This window comes from Diplotaxodon limnothrissa, linkage group LG23, assembly GCF_057381915.1.
Source record: "Diplotaxodon limnothrissa isolate DT_005_m linkage group LG23, D_limnothrissa_male_GT1.1, whole genome shotgun sequence".
Classification (NCBI taxonomy): domain Eukaryota; kingdom Metazoa; phylum Chordata; class Actinopteri; order Cichliformes; family Cichlidae; genus Diplotaxodon; species Diplotaxodon limnothrissa.
The window spans coordinates 21,409,139-21,430,899 of NC_140617.1; the positions used below are offsets into that span (position 1 = coordinate 21,409,139).

Below are 21,761 nucleotides of genomic sequence, written 5' to 3' on the forward strand. Positions count from 1 at the left end.
TCATAAGCATTTTCCCTTTCCATTTCACAATCAATTCTGCCCCCAGGTCAAAAATATGTATAGGAAAATTTCCCATATATAATATTATTTATAAATATACCCGTCTAGCGATTAATTGCACAAGTACATGGAGGCAGGACCTCACAGCAGAAGCATACTCTATAATGTGCATTATTATATGTTTGTTATATGTGACGTGGTATTTTTCAATTATTGTATTTACCAACATCAAGAAGTCACAAGCAAAGAAAGACCAAACCATGGTGCATGTTTAAACAGGGAAAGTTTACTGGTCAAAATTATTTATTAAACAAATAAACCACATTTTTTAACCCCAAAAAATACACGTTCAAAGCAACACAACAGCAGCCTAATATCAGACAGAACATAGGCCTGCTGGTATCAGGCTGTTTTTCTCCTTTATCTCATAGTGGACAGAAATTATTTTTGGAGTGGCACAAATAATTTGTGTGGCATCAAATGTGATGCAGAACAGCTGATTGTTCTGTAAATAGTTTGAAATGTTTATTTTAAAAAAACGCCTTGGCTGCATTTTTAGGTAAACAGCTGCAAAAACTTTGTTTGCAAAACTTTTTTGAAGAAGTAACTATATAATTAATTGCCCAACATTGGTCATTATATACTGTATTTTGCAGACAGAGTTACAGGACTCTCTCCCAGACCACAGACTCATACTCATAATACAAGTCAGAGCTTTATAAAAATAAATAAATAAAAAAGTTGTGTTTTCAAAATTGGAGTTCAAGTTATTCTTACTTCCAATAGTGTTAACATACTACACAGGTCATGAACAAGATTTTTTAAATTTTCATTGTAAGTGGGCTAAAACAGTTAATTAAAAATAGTCTAACATAAATGTAAATGCTGTAGGCAAGGCAAGGCAAGGCAAGTTTATTTGTATAGCACAATTCAACAACAAGGTGATTCAAAGTGCTTTACAGAGACATTAGAAAGAAAAACAAATAAAAAAGCATGATTTAAAATTGATTAAAACAAGCAAACAAACAGACTAATTAACAAACAAACAAAACAGTATATAAAATTAATGTAATTTGATTATTTTAATAAACCATGTAACTTGGATGGATTTGATGCTGGTGTGACCACAGTGCACACGTCTGATGTCGCTCACAGTGGTCCAAGGGATCGCTCAGGGAGTTTGTGTGTTCGCTCAGACACATGAAAAATTAGAGGGAACATTGGTCACTTGCGTAAAAAGTTGTCTGCTATTTTACTAACACTGTAAAAATAGTATAAAAAGGGGCGATCGTGGCTCAAGAGTTGGGAGTTCGCCTTGTGAACCGGAAGGTTGCCGGTTCGAGCCCCAGCTCGGGCAGTCTCGGTCGTGTCCTTGGGCAAGACACTTCACCCGTTGCCTGCTGGTGGTGGTCAGAGGGCCCGGTGGGGCCAGTGTCCGGCAGCCTCGCCTCTGTCAGTGCGCCCCAGGGTGGCTGTGGCTACAATGTAGCTTGCCATCACGTGTGTGTGAATGACTGGATGTGTAAAGCGTTTTGGGGTCCTTAGGAACTAGTAAAGCGCTATATAAATACAGGCCATTTACCATTTAAAATTGTTTACAAGCAAAAGAAATCAGATTGCACTTAAGTATGTCACTATTGTCTGTCAATAGCCACCATCCACCTCTGTAAGAAGAAATCTATATAGGTTTAATCTAATGTGAAGCTTCTGTTGTCAAAGTGAGTCAGATCCACCTGATATGAATGTGTGCATGATGTGTGCACCTCACATAGCTTGAGAAGCAATGACTGACTCGACTGTTATGTTAAAACAGGTGTAGTGTTGTAGTTGTTTTAGGATTAAACGACCTGCTCCCTGTCTCTGCTTTCATCTAGTGGTTAAAAAATGCCCTAATATATCTGTAATGCTGGGTTACTTTAAATGAAAGCAGGTGATATTCTAAGTTCAAAAGTAAATAACAAGCTAATACAATAAGAATTCTACAAAACCTGTTAGCTAAACTGTGGACGTGAGCTCTGTTATACCAGCTGTTTATGGTTGGTTATTAACATTATTAATTCATTATACCATGGCAGCTCATTGTAAATTTTATGAAATGTGATAAGAACTCTGTTTATGATTAATGGTATTGAGAATGCTGTTAAATATAAAAATAAACATATTCTGTACTGGTTTTTTTTTTTTTTCTTTTTTTGGTACCGATTGGAAGAAAACAAATTCTGCATTGCATATTATCTTGTTAATATATATTTTTATCTAGCTATTGCACACATATCAATCTTCTCTGTATTTCTTTAAACGTTTGGATGATTTAAAAAAATATGAATGCTACAGGTGAAAGTTTAAAGGCTACAGTCTGTAAAATTAATTGTGAAATCTAAAGGGAGACGTCGTAGCACACCCACTCGGTTGGTTGCATCGGACAACGCGCGTGCTACCGTACTGGACAGGGCGCGCGGCTTTGATCGAGTGAATGGTTCGGGGTTTGCCCCCAAACGCCTCTTTGATTGGTTCTTTTCATTTCGATGGAGCTCATTGAACAGTGTCTCCTGTGTCTCCTGTAGGAGGTAAGGGATCAGTCTTTCGTGATTTCCTCGATAGCTCACGTCAGTTTGCGCAGTTGGCGTTAACGGACTGAAAGCTGCAACTGGGAAGACGGGAAGAAGCTGGCTGGCCGCTGGAGAACCTCGGACTGCTTTTATTAAAACTTCGGAAGCTTAAAACCTTTTCTGCGTTTGTAACTCGCGGTAGTTATGATAACGATTTACAAGACTTAACGTCTCTTTATTTATTTTATCCTTATGATCTGAACAGGAAGTACAAGGACAAGCCAAGGCTGACGCAGACAGATTTGATTAATAAATCCCTGCAGCCGCTCCTTAACATAACGACGTATCCGCGTCTGTCTGTGAGCAAACAGGAGAAATGTCTGTGCTGTGTCTGTAGTTTTTTATCTGTATGGGGCATGTTTCGCATTTTGTGGGTCTCAGTAAAGTTTATTTGAAAAGGAGGGAGGGGACTCCCAGCAAGTCCCAGCCTGCCTTATCATGCGTTCAAGTCCTGTAGAAACTGAAGAGTGGCAAGTCCCTCCTCCCTGCAGTCACTGACAAATGTAGTAGGTGGTGGCGGTCCTAGCCTGTTTGGCGCCCTGGGCGAACACTCCCTCTGCCCCCCCCCCCCCCCCCCCCACACACACACACACACACACACACACACAAAACATATTAAGGATTGTACATTAACATAAAAACATAACATTAATGTAGTTACTATGGACTTAATGCATACATATTATTAAAATATGGGCTATAACAGTTGTATTGATGTATAGCAACTTGAAATGCTCCCACAAATGGCACTACAACATGTAAAAAAATAATATAAGCTCTGGCGGACTTGGTTCTATGGTAGGTCTTAAAGGGTTAAATAAATATCGTCAAATAATCGAGATCTCAATTTCAGTGAAAATAATCGTGATTATCATTTTTGCCATAATCAAGCAGCCCTACCCATACAGAAAAGAAATAGTAAAAACTTATATGTGATTACTCATGAAAGTGGCCACTTTCATGAGTAAATCATATAAGGCTTACATGATTTACTCATGAAAGTGGCCACTTTCGCATTACTTTCATACATTGTTTTAGTAAGTATCCAAAACATACAAGTTTCATTATATAATTTTTCAAGGGATCTTATATCTGTTTTCACACTTATATGCTTTTCATACAAGTTTCACACAAGACAGATACAAACTTTATAAGATTTATATATATCTTTTCCATATGGGTAATCTTTTGCTCGTTTCTCCTCCTTTTCTTTTCTCTTTTTTTCTAAACTGAGGACCTGGTGGCTTTGAACTTTTCTTGTCCATCTTCCATTGGTTTTAATTTTGCACTCCAGTATGAACACCCATCCCTCATTCAAATCATGAATACATAATGGACTTGGATTTACAACATTATAAATGAAATGGACTCTATTTGGAAGCAGCAGGGCCCCCTCCAGTCCTTTCGACGGCTTGTGTGTGAGACTTTAAATCATCAAACTGTAAATTTTACATTGTGATTGATCCCTTTACCCCTAGTCCTAAAGTGTATATTTATTTTCTTACTCTTCTTATATATCCTCCTGAGACCCAGCAGTTCATTTTTGTGCACTGTAGTACACATTTAGTTTTTGCTTGTATCTCTCATACTCTACATGCCACTCTGCTAAGTCCTGTTGTTTCTTAGAGAGGACAAGTGTACCTTTAAAATGATGTCACATGTGTGGGGTGTGGCCTTGCCAACTATCCTTTTCCCTCCTTTTCAAAATGGCTGGCATCCCTACAAGCACATTTTATGGAAGAAGGAAAGGTAAGCATGATATTTACATTTAAAGTGTTTTTGCAACTCATATTTTGATAAATTTTCAAAAATAAACATCTAGTAAGTAATTTGAGGAAGTTTTCAGAACTAAGCTTATTTAATTTCACAGAGCAAATGACTAATTTATTAATGTGTACTCCAGTGCACGTCAGGACTTTGTACTTATTTTTATTTCACATTTTTCTAGTAGACAGCTCTTTGACAGAGGCAGAGAGAATTCTTAACAGAATCGTTGAGGGAGATTCAGACATAGATCTTTCAGAAGATGAGAGTCATGTGAGCCAGACAGGAGAGGGTGAGAACCCAGATGAGGGACCAGACGAAGATGACCAAGATGCAGGGCCAGATGTAATGGAGAAAGACACAGGGCCAGCTGAAATCTGCCGTCGTCCTATCTGGTCCAAAACCAACATGTAGGAGAATCTGGAATTTTTGATTTTGAGTACAAAAGTACCAGTAACATACAGAAATGTTTTACAGTAAATTAATTTAACTTGTAAAGATAGTGTAAAAGTGTTTTAAGTGAACTATATCGGATATTTGAGTATAAATAATTTTTCTGACTTTTGTTTTGCTAAGTAATTTTTCTTTATCTTAGGTTCATGCCTGTGTTGGAAGAATGCAGAATTCGAGATGATGGCACACTAATGACACGTAATGATTGGAGCCCACAGCAGTATTTCCAGCAGTACATTGATAAAAAACAAATTCAGGACTTGTCCTTCTTCACCAACCAGCGTATGGTACGGGATTCAGGGTGTAGTTTAAACACAACACCAGAGGAGATCAATACCTTTTTAGGAATCTCTGTGTACATGGCATGCCTTGGATATCCGAGAATTAGAATGTACTGGGCTGCCAAAACAAGAGTCGCAATTATAGCTGATTCCATGACACGTGATCGTTTCTACAAGATCAGGTCCTCGCTGAAAATGGTTGACGATCTCAGTGTGCCAGAAAGCGAAAAGAAAAAGGATCCCCTGTGGAAAGTCAGACCAGTTCTAAAGAGGGTCCTCCAAGGTTGCCTCAATCTGCCCAGGCCAACAAAGGTCTGTATTGATGAACAGATCGTTCCATTCACTGGCCAATGTCCAGTTCGTCAGTTTGTACCTGGAAAGCCAAATCCAACAGGATTAAAAGTGTTTGTTCTTGCAAGTCCAGGTGGTTTAGTGCTTGATTTTGAAACCTACATGGGAAAGAACACCTTCACTCAAGTCCAACAGATGGGAATAAGTGGAAATGCAGTCTTGCGTTTAACAGAGACACTTCCTAGAGGATCACTAGTCTACTTTGACCGGTATTTTACCACCATCAGTCTTCTGGATGCTCTTAAAGAAAGGGGCCTTCTAGGTACAGGAACAATTCAAAAGAATCGAATCCCAAAAGAGTGCCACTTCACTGCTGACAACATCCTGAGCTCAAAACCAAGAGGTTCGTCAGAAATGATTGTACGGAGACCTCATGAAATAGCAGTCACCAAGTGGATGGACAACAAGCCTGTTGTCATGGCATCAACTGCTCATGGAATTGAGCCCCAGGATACCTGTTCCAGATGGTCAAAGAAAGAACAGAGACAAATCCAAGTCCCAAGACCTGCAGTGGTTGCAGAATATAATATCAACATGGGAGGGGTTGACCTATGTGATCGCATGCTCAGCTTCTACAGAATATCTAGCCGGACCAAGAAGTGGACTGTTCGCACCATACTTCATTTCATTGATCTGGCCATCACCAACTCATGGCTTCAATATCGACAAGGCAGCGAGGCCATGCAACAAGCTGAAAAGAATACACAGTACCTGGAGTTCAAGCTCCTCTTGGCTGAAGAACTGATAAACAAGGGACAAACATGGGAACAAGACCTAAATAATACCAGTGATGAAGAGTTCTCTCCAGAAATCAAGAAAAGGAAGCCCCAACCAGATGAGAGTGTAAGAAAATATGGTGCACTCCACTTGCCTGAAATGGTTAACAGCCCAAGGCCTTTCAGGTGCAGAATGCTTGGGTGCAACAGTAAAACATATGTGAGATGTGTGAAGTGGCAAATGTTCCTCTGTGTATCCAAAAAATCACAGTGCTTTCTTAGATATCATAAATGAATGGACTTTTGTGAAATAAATAAAAAAAAAACCCAGTGCAATCAGTTGTTCCTAGACGAATGGCCTACAGCCAGTGAAATGTCAGTGACTTCTAAGTTGACCCATGATCTACTGTTTTGTGATGTTTTTATGTAAATATGTTTTAAAATCCTGCTTACAAAGATTTCAGTGCAGCATTTAATTTTTTTAATCAGCTCTTGAATTTTGTTAGTTTCACATTCGGGATCAATGAACTCCCCTTGTGCACTGGAGTGCACATGTTGTAAAATTTAAATAAAATCTGTTAAAAACAAAATTGTTTTTGCAATGTGTTTTTTACCAAGCCAATACTTGATTTATATTAAAAAAATCAAAATCAAAATACTTTTTTTTCCTGGGTCTCAGGAGGATATATTGTTTGTTTACTTCCACTGCTGTAACTGGAGCCTCGTCCTCTCGTCTCTCTATATACTGTACTTATATAGCGGAGATGACAATAAAGTTTTACTTTGACTTCAGCAGCGAGCAGGTGCACCAAGGGCTCTCGCGCTCACTTTTCATGTACAGAATTTCGAAAAAACATCGAATTATAAGCCTGTATTATAATGTCTGGTGTTTTCGTGTTTGTTGGTTTGACCTCACAGCCGATTGTTCATTCAGTGGGCTGGTTTCAGTCCTTATGCAAATGTATTGTTTATGAGATTGGGGAAACCTGCAGTCAGCTGAGTCTGAAGAAGTCACCTGGATGAGTGACTAAATGTTTCTCCCACTGAAAATGCTGCGTCCAGATGAACAGAATCAACTTTTTTAAAGTGTTCTTGAGAAATAGCTCTCCAGGCTTTCCAAAGGTCTTTTGAAAGCTCTTCTTTACACGTTAGCTACTTTTTACTCATTTTCAGTCCAGTTCTTATACCTGAGCCTTCAGAAGAATTTCTTTTTATCGTTTTTTTGCTAAGCCACTGTAGACTGACGTACGAATCATTCAAGCATAAAAAGGCATCTAACCCTTGGGTTAGATCAACTTGGCAAAGAACCAGTTTAAATTAAATTAAATTTAAATTGTATTTTTGGGTATTTTGTTAAGATAAAGAGACAATTTGTTCTCATTTCTGTAATTTAGTCTATTAAATAAAATGACATAATATAAGGTTTTCACTCAGCATGGTTTGCAGCATGTCCTTCAAAAGAAAAAAAAAGAGTGATACATACTTTCAGTTATCAACTGAAATGTTTGAAAATGGACTGGAGGTTCCAGTTAAGCTGAATGTATCATGTGTGCTGTGCTTCATGACAGGAGGATTTCAGTTGATGTGCACACGAATGATTTGTGTTTCCTCTGCAGGTGAAGGTAGAAAGTGTGTGTGAGCTGTTGTGGATGTGAATTCAGCAGCATGGATCAGTGTGAGGACAGAGAGGAGGGAGTCCCTCCCTCTAAAACCACTCTGTGTGGGGAACATGAGAGCCAGACCAAAGCTCAGAGGTGAGATGACCATCTCTAACTGTCCATGACTCTTCTCCATGTCACAGCTCAGCACTCACATCACTGCTCCATCATTATTCACAGGAACCAACCTGGACCTGAACCCAGCTGTGTTTCCTTAAAGAGTGACTGGTCAAAGAGTATTGGTGCTAATTTTAAAGAACAAAACTCTGCTGTGGAAAGGTAATCTATATCTGTATATATTTTTATTTTTTCAGTAAACTTTCAAACACTGTTAAAAAAACAATTCTTTGATCTTCGGGCTGAAGGAAGAACAACACTCGGTGTTTTAATGCCCACTCAACAATCTCTTTAATCAATACAATTCTCTTTATTCCATACAAACTCTTTGAGCAATACAATCATCTGGACGGGAGATGTGCAGAGGAGGAGGTCCTGCAGATCTTGAAGTGTCTGACAGTTACACACACTCTTATAGCCTCGACCCCCACCCGAGTCATAAAACCTAAACATTCACATTCTTTCTCTCCCTCTCAGGCTATGTCCATCATTTTCTCTCCGTTTTGGCCTCCTGTCCACATTGAGACGGCATTTTTGTCACGGTCCTGGGTCAGTGACCCAGTGTTTTGAGTTTCTTGCGCCTCTGAGTTTTTTGTATTATGTTCTTAGTTCTCTTTGTTGTCCCAGCTTATTCTTTAATGTAGTGTCTTAGTTTCGTTTTCTTGTATTCTGTTTAGTTCTCTGAGTATTTAGTAGCTGCCCTCTGTGTCTCTTTGTTGTTGGTGTTGTCTGTGTTTCTTAGTTGCTCTGTCTCCCCTAGTCTAGTTCGCGTCTCTGTGTCATACTTCCTGTTTTAAGTTGAAGGTCCGTGTCTTATGTGAATGTGTTCAGTTTACGCTTCCTTGTCTCGTCAGTTCTTATTTCCCCCAGCTGTGCTCTCCTTCTGTGTCTCATTCCCCTCGTTACTTCCCAGTGTATTTAAGCCCTGTGTTTCTCTGAGTCAGTGTCGTGTTGTCCCTCATGCTGTGTGGATCTCCCTGTGTCTCACTGTGAGTTTTAGGTTGGTGTTTCCTAGTTTAGTTTGTATTTTTTTTTTTCCCCTGCCAGCCAATAAAGCTGTGACTTTGAGTTGACACCTTGAGTCTGAGCGCCTGCATTTTGGGCAACTCTGTCAAAATGACTGAAAACGCTAGTGTGGACACGGAGCATTTTCGTATGAAAACGCCGTTTTTGAATATCTCCGTGCTAGTGTGGACGTAGCCTTAGTGAGCTTCAGTTATGACCTTGGCTTTCAGCATGTTTTGTTCTCCCTAATCAGACAAAGCGGGCCGTGATTCTATGCAAACAGTATTTCTTTATAAATCAGCAATATAAGGTATCATGAAACAGTGTAATATTCCATTCCTGTCTTTTCTCAACATAAACAATCCATTAATTTTATTACATGTACATGGGGATTTTCACAGCTCAGCATCCAATATCAAAATCCGCTGGGGCCGTCCCAGCAGCACACATTTATACACAGACATCAACAACCTTGTGATCCCTCTCTGTCTCCTGCCTCCCTATCTTGTGTCCTTGCTGCCCACTTCTTCGCACACTATATTCTCCTGAGTTTGGCTTACCAACTCCTTATCCCACTAACGGCAGCTTTCTGTCGCTCCTGCTTCTCACATACATCTCTGACCTATTCTTCCAATTCTATGTGTGTGCTCGATGTGTGAATGTTTAGTAACTTGACCTATGACCTACTTAAATGAATAATGAATATAATGCTTTACCATGGTTCAACAACTAAATCCCAACTACTGCGATAATACGATAATCTATTCTCACACAGCTCAGCACTCACATCACTGCTCCATCATTATTCACAGGAACCAACCTGGACCTGAACCCAGCTGTGTGTCCTTAAAGAGTGACTGGTCAAAGAGTATTGGTGCTAATTTTAAAGGACAAAACTCTGCTGTGGAAAGGTAATCTATATCTGTATATATTTTTATTTTTTCAGTAAACTTTCAAAAACCTAACCACTGATGTAAGAGGCTTTTCTGTCAGAAAGCTGGTCCAGCAGGTGTAAACTTTGTACTTTGGCTCAGAAAACAATGTTGGTAACAACCAGTCGAGTGGCATCAGGTCTTGCTAAGTGGAGGCAGCCCTTACTGCTATTAAGAATTGGATGTCAATAGAGACTCTTTTTTTTTTAACCAGCTGCTCCTAATTGCCCCACCATTTAGCCACCGAACAAAGGGCTATGGGGCTTTTGCCATTTTACTGGCAGTCTTTGTTTTAGAAGCCTTTGAAGTTAAAATCTAAGCCACAAATCACTTATAGGTTTCTTTCTTGATGGCTTAGGTAAAGTCCAAGAGACTATTTTGCACCTAGTAGCCACAAATCAATTATTAATGTCTCAAAGAAGTCCATCAGTGCCGTGATTCTATCTTATATGAACATCTGTCTTAGCTGCTGGTAATCAAGCTAAAACAAATCATTCAACAATTCAAATCATCACTGTAAAAAATTCTAACACTGGTAAAACATGATTACATGGTTTTCCTTTCCTCTTAATTAGGAAGGTGGGATTGTAAAATAGTTTTTCTGAGAAGTCTTTTTTTCTCTCTTATTTATTCATCTCTACAGAGAGAACAAGAATACCTCAGAGGTTCCCAGTGATCAGCCTCCCCAGGAGCATCAAGCACACCTGGACTCCATATTTATGGTCTGTAAATATACAAACAGTACTTTACATCTGTTCACAGTCATTTCTTAAAAATTTTATGCATGTTCTTACAACCAAACACAGAAGCAAAAAGCGTGACTATTTTTGAAAATAGCTTCAAAATTCAGATGGTGCAGCAGCAAAAATATAACTGTATGGTATTTACATTGTATTTCAAGCTCTAATATTTCTAAACCACTTGTTAGTTTTATTTAAAAAATACTTTTAAATCGTTACAGAAAGTTGTATTATAATAAAGTGGAAGCAACTGGAAATGAAAGTCTGACTGCACTGTGCCAAATGTAAAGTTTAGTGGAGGTTTGATTATGGGATTTGTTTGTTTTTCAGGGTTGGGGTTCGGCTCCTTAGTGCTGATCCTGTGTTTTTTCACAAAATTGTGTGGTATGACCAAAGGTCTCCACTTTGGTGTCATCCATTCAGAGTCTTGTGGTTTGTTTGGATGCAGCTTTACAAACCTAAGCTGTGCTGTTTTCTTCTCAGAAAGGAGAGCTTTCTCCTGACAACCCTTCTAAACTTGCAATATTTGTTTCTCCTTTTTCTAAATGTACTGTCATAAACTTCAACTCTTTAGCTCTTGTGTTTTTTTTTTTGCTGTTTCTTTGAGAATTGTACAGTCTAACCAGGTTTGCCGCGACATCCACACCTTGGAAGACTAGCAACTGACTTATTATTTTCCACTTGTGAATAATCTTTAGGATGATGGCCTTCAAATTGTTTTCAACTTGCTTTAAAACTCTTCCCAGATTGATGGGTGTGAATGCCCACATAAATGCAGCATTGAGTGCAAAACAAAAGAAATGGTGTATGCAGACCTGCAGTGCTCAGCAGGAATCTTAACATTCCCTGAGACATTTTCCTCCATCACCAAGGTCTAAAGTTAATTTATTCAGCTTTTAAGGGGGATCTAAAAACAGCAAACTGACACCACACGAAGCCCTGGAATGATGTATAAATAAAACAGATTTTAATTCCAGCTGGATTGTAATTGTTTTCAACATGGTTCTGATGTTTGTATCTATGATTTCAGATTTATTGAGTCATTCATATAAATTTCTGTTCCAGCTCCTGGAGGAGAAAATCATCACTTTTGTGAAGAATGAGTTAAAGAAGATCCAGACAGTTCTGTATCCAGATTATTCAGAATGCTTAAACTGCCAGACGGAGGATAAGGAGATTTTGGAGTGTGAGGATGAAGAGCAAAGGCGTACCAACAGAGAGGCATTTATAAAGATCACACTGCAGTTTCTGAGAGGAATGAAGCAGTATGAGCTGGCTGACCGTCTGCTGAGCAGTAAGAGGATTTTTCTAAACATAGAAGCTGCTGGTTATACTAAGACATTTACTAATGTCTGAAGGATTACACCAGCACATATGTAAACACTCATTCTTTAGAAGAATTAAATGGTGGGATATTTAATATATAACTTAATCAGGTAACATATTGTCTGTTTTCAGGCAGATTTGCTCCAGTTTGTCAACATAATCTTAAATCTCAACTGAAGAAGAAGTTCCAGTGTCTGTTTGAGGGGATCGCTAAAGCAGGAAATCCAACCATTCTGAATCAGATCTACACAGAGCTGTACATCACAGAAGGGACTGCAGAAGTCAATGATGAGCATGAGGTCAGACAGATTGAAACAACATCCAGGAGATGAAAACCAGATGGACCAGAAACAACAATCAGACAAGAAGACATCTTTAAAGCCTCACCTGGAAGAGATGAACCAATCAGAACAGTGTTGACAAAGGGAGTGGCTGGCATTGGGAAAACAGTCCTAACACAGAAGTTCACTCTAGATTGGGCTGAAAGCAAAACTAACCAGGACATCAAGTTCATATTTCTGTTCACTTTCAGAGAGCTGAATGTGCTGAAAGAGAAAAACTTTAGCCTGCTGGAACTTGTTCATCACTTCTTTACCAAAACTAAAGAAGTAGGAATCTGCAGCTTTGAAGACTTCCAGGTTGTCTTAATTTTTGATGGCCTCGATGAGTGTCGACTTCCTCTGGACTTCCACAAAACTAAAATCCTGACAGACCCCACTAAGTCCACCTCAGTAGATGTGCTGCTAACTAACCTCATCAGAGGGAACCTGCTTCCCTCTGCTCACCTCTGGATAACCACACGACCTGCAGCAGCCAATCAAATCCCACCTGGGTATATTGACATGGTAACAGAGGTGAGGGGGTTCACTGACCCACAGAAGGAGGAGTACTTCAGGAAGAGATTCAGAGATGAGGAGCAAGCCAGCAGGATCATCTCCCACATCAAGACATCACAAAGCCTTCACATCATGTGTCACATCCCAGTCTTCTGCTGGATCGCTGCTACAGTTCTGGAGGATGTGGGGAAGAAGAGAAAAGAGGAAACAAGGACAGCACTACCTACAACCCTGACTGAGATGTACATCCACTTCTTGGTGGTTCAGGCAAAAGTGAAGAAGGTCAAGTATGATGGAGGAATGGAGACAGATCCACCCTGGAGTCCAGAGAGCAAACAGATGGTTGAGTCTCTGGGAAAACTGGCTTTTGAGCAGCTGCAAGGAGACAACCTGATCTTCTATGAATCAGACCTGACAGAGTGTGGCATCGATATCAGCGCCGCCTCAGTGTACTCAGGAGTGTTTACACAGATCTTTAAAGAGGAGAGAGGACTGTACCAGGACAAGGTGTTCTGCTTCATCCATCTGAGTGTTCAGGAGTTTCTGGCTGCTCTTCATGTCCATCTGACTTTCATCAACTCTGGAGTGAATTTACTGGAAAAGCAACAGGAAACCACCCAGAATTTGCAAGAAGAAGAATCTGCAGACACTTGCTTGTACAAGGGTGCTGTGAATAAGGCTTTACAGAGTTCAAACGGAAAACTGGACTTGTTCCTCCGCTTCCTCCTGGGTCTTTCACTTCAGACCAATCAAAGTCTTTTACATGGGCTGCTAGAACAGACAGGATGTAGCTCACAGACCAATCTGGAAACAGTTCAACACATAAAGGAGAGGCTCAGTGGAAATCTATCTGCAGAGAAAAGCATCAACCTGTTTCACTGTCTTAATGAACTAAATGAACATTCTATATTGGAGGAGATCCAACAGTCCCTGAGATCAGGAAGTCTCGCTGCTGATAAACTGTCTCCTGCTCAGTGGTCAGCTCTGGTCTTTATCTTATTATCATCAGAAAAAGATCTGTTTGTGTTTGACCTGAAGAAATACTCTGCTTCAGAGAAGGCTTTCCTAAGGCTCCTGCCAGTGATTAAATGCTCCAGCATAGCGCTGTAAGTCATAAAGTTTTCATGATTTAAACACACTGTTTTTGTTATTCTGTTTAGCACAGTTGTGTGCTGTCTAGTTTGATGTAAGATTTATGTGCCAATTAGAAGCTGCACTTAATGTATAAGCTCATTATGTCATCGGGTTTCTTAGGGTAAACTGGTAACGATTTAGCATGTGCTAAGTTGATGATTTATATAGTCCATGTATAATCAAAAGTTCATGCTGTGCAGTCACATATTATTATTTTCTTGTCCATTGTTGTCTCCTCAGACTTGGTGGATGTAACCTCTCAGACAGAATCTGTGAAACTCTATCCTCACTACTCAGCTCCCGTTCCTCTTGTCTGAGAGAGCTGGACCTGAGTAACAACAACCTGAAAGACTCCGGAGTGAAAGTACTGTCTGGGGGACTTGAGGGTCCACACTCTAAACTGGAAAAACTTAGGTTACGATTCTTCAAATCTTTCATGATATGTGTAAAATTGTTCTAGTTGAGATCCTAGATATTACATATTAAATTATCAGGACTTTCTCACTACTTTCTTTTCATGTGGTCTGTTTAGGATCTTTTTTTTCTCTTTAATTAAAGAAATGACACTCATGAAGCACTTTGAGAGTTCAGGTAGAGTAGACAAGCGCTATCTAAGAACCAGTACATTTACCATTTACCACGTGAGCACCAGTTCAATTTTTTCTAATTGTTTAATAGTTTCTGTCATGTATGCTGTCTGCAGATTGTCAAGTTGCTCAGTCACAGAAGAAGGTTGTAGTGCTCTGACATCAGCACTGAACTCCAACCATTACCACCTGAGAGAGCTCGACCTGAGCTACAATAATCCAGGAGAGGCAGGGGTGAAGATGCTGAAGCAGCTCCGACTGGACACACTCAGGTGTGCAGAGGCTGTTTGTAGCCACAGTGTCTGATAGAGGAAGATGATTTTGAAAGTTTTTCTTACAGTCACACATAAAGTAGCCTTTTTCATTTAGCTCATTATAGGAATTCTACTTGAACGTGAACAAGAAATAAGTGAAGGGTTTGTGAATCTGTAGCTTCGTAGTTTCACGCAGCCTATTTGTCCATATGCTTATGAATATAAATGCGAACCGAATAAGCAGAGGGTATGTTTTGAGGATTCATATGTTCCCCACCACCTCTGGATAACAAGCCATGCCAAGTGTTTTGGGAGGGGTTTGTTTTGTTGTTGTTTTTTGTTGTTTTTTGTACTGGTTTACTACTTTACAAATGACTAAGCTGCTAATGTTTTATTACTATATTTGGCTGCTTTTAATGATATGGACAAGGAGGATTGAAAGTGGACTGCATTACTTTGAACCACTATTTCCAAAGAACATGCTTAGGTTGGGCGATATGTAAAAAAAACTTCCAACCGATGCAGGTGATATATTCACGTATGCACAGACTTTTTGATGGGCGGAGCAATGTAATGATGCACATATTGATTTGCGCGTTTAGAACACAGATGAAGTCCAAACATGGACAAAGTAATTGCCAAATTGCACACTGGAGGAAAAGGCACAGATAGAAATAGACTGTTACCTCAGTGAAGAGTTGTTTGGTCGAGTGTGTAAAACAGATAAACACTGGAAATGCCTGTAAACACGGTTATAGTGGAAAAAATAAGCCAGTTTCTCTTTGTTTCCTTCCCCACCATAGTGGGTTTTTTTATTTGATAAAATGCTTTTGTTTTTTTTTAACATAGGCTACTGCTGTTCTTTCTTTCTCTTATTTGAGTAAATCGCTCCAGCACTCTAAGGAGGGTGCATTTGCTCACAGCTGAAGGAGGGTGACGTTAAAACAGCGCTATTATTTGTTTCTGTTGACTGCTTCTGTTAGCTTCAGCCAACATTATTAGCAAATAAATAAATAAATCACCCTTGTAAAAACGATTGAGCCTATTGTCAATAGTCGATATATTCCTCCAATCGCCCAGCCTTAGTGCATGCAAATAATTTGTATTTCAGTTCTCAACTTTAGACTTTAACTTTGTTATACAGGTAAAACAATTTATTGCAATTAAATTACAATCAATTGATTATTATTGTATTCACCCTCTGGAGTCGACGGACGCACCGGCGCATCAAAATCACATGACCAATTTAAGACGACACAGCTACAAGATGCTGCGACTCAGTCTCCATTTCAATTTGGGTCGAGAGTACGGACTTCAAACGATATACCAGTTTTTGAATTGTGTCAATGGGCCACGTAAAGCCAGGGTTATGATAAAAAAATACACGCAATGTTTTTTCTGAACAAAACAGTGGTGTTTACAGCGGGAAGAACGGTAAAAACTGTGTTTTCTACAGACAGCGCTAGCAAACACTCGCCACTTGTGAGTGAAAAAAAGGAAAAAACACCCCTTCCCTATTGGTGTTAGAGTTTACCATGCGGCACTTGGTTGTTTAGGGAGAAGGGGAAGTTTTAGGAGTGACACCCGCGACGGAAAGCGGGCGAGCAAAAGAAAGAGAGAGAGCAAGTTTTCATATGTGAGACATTAGTGACGTTTAGCGTGTTTGGAGGCTAGAGTTAGTGTGTTGTGTAGTTATTGTTTTGTATTGTGTGTCAGTTATACTGCTGAATGTCACATTTGCTCCAAAAAAGCCATCAAATGCAGATTCCAGTGTAAACGCTGTTCCCACATGGAAAACAGGACTGATACACCTCCTGCTGTCAGACCTGCAGGGTTTAGGCCTGTGGTGTTCTCCTCTGTTTTATACTGAACACAAACTAGTTTTTTGGATTCGCACAAATAATTTGTGTGCCTTCTCATCTGATGCAGCACACATGATTGTTCTGTAAATAGATTTAAATGGTTATATAAAAAACGCCTGAGGCCTTGGCTGCATTTTTAGGTAAAAAGTACCTTATAACTTTGTTGTTTGCAAAACTTGTGCATAATTTTTAGAAATGTACAATTTCTATTTGCATTTCAAGTTATGAAAATGATTCGTTAAACATGTTTGTGGGTTTTACAGTAAAAAATATAACTTTTTTCTACTCAGATAAATTTTTTTGTCTGAAGTTAGATCAATTGTGCTAATATAGTATGCCAAAATGAAAAAATAACTCAAATTTCAAATATTTGAGGTTGTGCTGAAAATAATGATACAAAATAAGGCAAGATAAACAGTTTTTAAAGGTGAAATATAGAGGTAAAATCAAAAGTAGTCAAAAACGGCCAGTTATACCCTGGACCCCAGAGGGCTAATATTATTGTAATAAAAATGAAGTATAAAGTATAAAATGACCATAAATACGTCACTGCGATTTAGTCGGATGTTAAAAAATATAAATTTTATTTTGTACAAATAATGCACAAAGTGTATAAATAATAAAATGTCTTAAGGATATTTGGAATAGACCAGCAAGGATTTAGCATGTGCACAGTTAATAATCAGTATAGACTGCACATTTTAACGTTTTTTTGTTTGTTTGTTTGTTTGTTTTGGTTTGTGTGTTTGTTTGGGTTTTTTTACCTCTTGTTGTCTCAACAGACTAAGTGGTTGTAACCTCTCGGACAGAATCTGTGACACTCTATCCTCAGTTCTCAGCTCCCACTCCTCTAGTCTGAGAGAGCTGGACCTGAATAATAATGACCTGAAGGACTCGGGAGTGAAAACACTGTGTGGTGGACTAGAGAGTCCATACTGTAAACTGGAAATATTCAGGTCAGGATTCTTCAAACTTTTCATATAAAGTCCATTTAAATCATATTCAATGCTAACCTATGTGGCTAACCATGGCTAACCAGGACTATTGTTGATTTATTCTGCTATATTCTGCTATATTATTAAAACTTTATCTAATAACAGGATTTCTTTTCACACAGACTGTGTAGCGTCGATTTGTTGTTTTTAATTTGATGTAATTTATTACAGATGTTCACATTTTCCTCAGAATCAACTAGTAATTCACACCAGGCTTTTTCATTGAGAGTAATTATCTGGTCAACTTTTTAAGTAGTGCTTAAATCCCTACAAAACTAATGACACTCATATGAGCATCAGTTCTACTTTGTGTAGGGCTTGTCCTAATTCTTACTTTAATAGTTTCATTAATTGAACAAATAAACTTTTAGCTCAAAATATCTCTGTTAAAGCTAACTCTGCGCTTCAATCGATCACATATTTGTTAAATGGAGGTATTGTTTCTCGCTATTTGACTGCGTCACTGTTCTCTTATAGTATCTGTCACATGTGCTGTCTGCAGATTGTCAGGCTGCTTGATCACAGAAGAAGGTTGTACTGTTCTTATCTCAGTGCTGAACTCCAACCATTCCACCCTGAGAGAGCTCGACCTGAGCTACAATGATCCAGGAGAGGCAGGGGTGAAGCTGCTGAAGCAGCTCCAACTGGACATACTCAGGTATGAAGTGGCCTTTGGCAGCCAAAGTGCCTGGCAATGGAGAAAGAGACACTCGAGGAAATAGGAGAAATTTCTTCACTCATCAAGGAGCTTTTTTTTTTATATATATAAATTTTTGCTCCAAGCCATATAAAAGAAAAACAAGTCTTACATTTGTGTGAATGTTAAATAAATGAACACTGGTTTGTTTGTTTGTTTGTTTTGTTTTTTTACTTTTAGTACCACACACTGCTGTGCTTGAGGCTAGAGTGGTTTATTTAATATCACATTAGGATTTTTATTTGATTGTTTTGCACAAACAAGGATTGAAAGTTCTCTGTGTAGCTTTTTTTATAATGGCAATATTTTTTTTTCTATTACTTTATGATTAAGTAGACCAATATCGATATAATATTTATAATTCATTTGTCACAGTGAGCCGAAGCAGACTGTTTGAATTTATGAAGAGTGGACCCAAAATGCAGACACAGAGGAACGTGGAACCAAAATTTGAGTATTAACAAAAAGCGAGCCGTTTAATGTGGCTGATGAAGAAATGAAGAAAGTAATATATAAGGCAAACAAAGACAAGAATAAACAATAACCTAAACCGAGGAAACTAAAGATAAACATAAAAAACAAAAACATGAAAAAAAACATGAAACTTGGCATGGATACAAAGATACCTGGAACATAGAAATATGGCGCAAAAGACAAAAGATGGCCTGACACTGAACAAAGGAAGACAGAAGGCTAGTACGCAATCAGATAATGGGGGGATGGGGAATAGGTGGGAACACAGCTGGAACAAATCAGACCTAACAAGACAAGGGGAAGCAAAACACAATAAAACAGGAAACGGCATGGAACGCAGACATGACAACATGGACAAGAAGACAAGAAACATGACAGACTAATAAGGAAGACATACGTGAAACATAACTAAACTTAAGGCAACCAAATGATAATCTTATTACACAACATACACTAAACAAAAATATAAACGCAACACTTTTATTTTTGCTCCCATTTTTCATGAGCTGAACTTAAAGATCTGAAACATTTTCTACATACACAAAGGACCCATTATTATCAAATATTGTTCACAAATCTGTCTAAATCTGTGTTAGTGAGAACTTCTCATTTGCCGAGATAATCCATCACACCTCACAGGTGTGGCATGTCAAGGTGCTGATTAGAAAGCATGAATATTGCACAGGTGTGCCTTAGACTGCCCACAATAAAAGGCCACTCTGAAATATGCAGGAAGTGTTGTTTTCAATAAATTGCATGATCAAAAAATTTTTTCTTCTTAACATCCAACCATGCAACATATAATTTGCATATTTTTGGTGCAGCGTGTTTTGGGGTTTGAAAATGTTGAAACGTTTCTCCCACTGAAAACGCTACATCCAGATGAACAAAATAAACTTTTGGAGGTTTTGATCAGGAACTTTTTAAATTTGGTATTAGTCAGTATAATGAGGCTTTAATTATCTTTCCAGAGACTGATCTAACTCAGGGTCTCTCATCCAGTGTCCTGAGCTTTCAATGTAAGCTTTCACTTTCTGTCATACAGACTTTATCATTGTCTAACAGTATGTGTATGAGAGCGATGTAATGTCCATGTGTGCATATTGAAAGAGACTGTGCTGGTCTGACCCCCCTCCTCCTTTCAGGGTGCAGCCTGCTGGAGGCCGATGGTTGAGACCAGGTCTGAGGAAGTGTAAGTGTGTTTTTAATGTGATTCATGAAAACATTCAACCATCTTCAAACTGTCACATCACTCATTCACATCTCTGATGTCAAGAGTCATTATCAAAGTGTCAATCAATGAACGGATGATGGATCAATAACTGCAGCTGGACTGTGTTTGTTCTCTCCATCAGATTCCTGTCAACTCACATTCGACACAAACACAGTGAACACAAAACTGAAACTGTCTGACAACAACAGGAAGGTGGCACGTGTGGAGGAGGATCAGTCATATCCTGATCATCCAGACAGATTTGACTTCCATCCTCAACTATTGTGTAGAGATGGTCTGACTGGTCGCTGTTACTGGGAGGTCGAGTGGAGAGGAAACGTTTATATATCAGTGAGTTACAGAAGAATCAGAAGGAAAGAAAATGCTAAACATTGTTTGTTTGGATGGAATGATCAGTCCTGGAGTTTGTATTGTACAGATGATGGTCCTCATTCTGTCAGGCACAACAACAGACAAACATCCATCTCCTCCTCCTCCTCCTCTGTCTCTAACAGAGTAGCAGTGTATGTGGACTGTCCTTCTGGCACTCTGTCCTTCTACAGAGTCTCCTCTGAAACTCTGATCCACCTCCACACTTTCAGCACAACATTCACTGAACTGCTTTATCCTGGATTCAGAGTCTTGTTTGGGGCCTCTGTGAGTCTGTGTGGCATTTGATAAGAATCTTCACCTGTTTGAGATGCACAGAAGAAGAATTTAGAAAATACTCAGACATTCACAAGTTTAGTGAGCAGCCAGGCTTCAGCCTGATGTCTGATTGGGTGCGTAGCCTCCAGCTTACTTCCACATGGATGGCGGTCGTAGCTCAGGAGTAAGCAACATTTTATTTATATGGCACCTTTCAAGACAAGGATAACGAAGTGCTTCACAATAAAATTTAAAAAACGGAGCACTAAAAAAAAGACTTAACAAAAGCAAGTCTAAGATGATGAGTTTTTAGTTGTTTCTTAAAACAACTCACAGACGCTGTTTCTGGAAGTGTTCCTGAGCCCATGCACTGATATTTTATTGCAGCGCTAATGAAGGTAATAGCAATCTCACTGATCTGAAAATGCCACCAAAAACGCAAACTCATGAGTTGAAGAGGAGTCGGAGGAGATCATGAAATCGCCAAATTTCATTTTGGACGAACTGAGCAAAGTGGCTAAACAGCAAGGTATGCTACATGTCCTAATAAATGAGATTAAACAACTAAAAAAACCTGATAAAGGAGAAGGACAAGAAAATAGACGGCTTGGAACAGCGGATCGAGGGCCTTGAACAATACACAAGAATGAGTATTTAATCATAAGTGGACTAGAGATGTAACACTGAACCTACACCAGATCAACAGCTGGCAGAGGTAGAGACGGTGAAGATGCCCCAGCAGAGGAGCTGCAAACACTTGAACAGCAAGTGATAAATTTCTCCAAATGAAGAATGTGAGTATTCAGAGACATCATATCACAACATGTCACATGCTCTGTATAGATAGTAAAACAAAGCCCATTTTGAAGAAGCTAAAGAGGACTGGTGTGTATTTCCAATGAACATTTAATGAAAAAAACTGCTGAAATTGCAAAACAGGCACGTAGCCTGAAAAACAAAACAAGATATAAGCACCATGACCGAGGAACTGCAAAGTAATGATAAGACTCCTAAAGAAGTGAAAGTTCTGATAATAAGAGAACTCAGCGACTTAGAACAATACAAACGATCAGGAGTCTGCTCTTTACTGGAAATGTGATGACTGGATA

General features: G+C 39.0%; 1 pseudogene across 1 annotated transcript; it reads left to right on the plus strand.

The window, feature by feature from the left end:
* Positions 1-7,820: 7,820 nt before the first annotated feature.
* On the plus strand, positions 7,821-20,682 carry LOC146607991 (NACHT, LRR and PYD domains-containing protein 3-like; annotated as a pseudogene). Its single transcript, XR_014905132.1, has 12 exons — positions 7,821-7,928; positions 8,013-8,111; positions 9,767-9,865; positions 10,530-10,608; positions 11,692-11,920; positions 12,085-13,894; positions 14,163-14,336; positions 14,626-14,781; positions 17,408-17,581; positions 18,123-18,278; positions 19,937-19,983; positions 20,147-20,682. The product of XR_014905132.1 is annotated as an NACHT, LRR and PYD domains-containing protein 3-like (transcript).
* Positions 20,683-21,761: the final 1,079 nt, after the last annotated feature.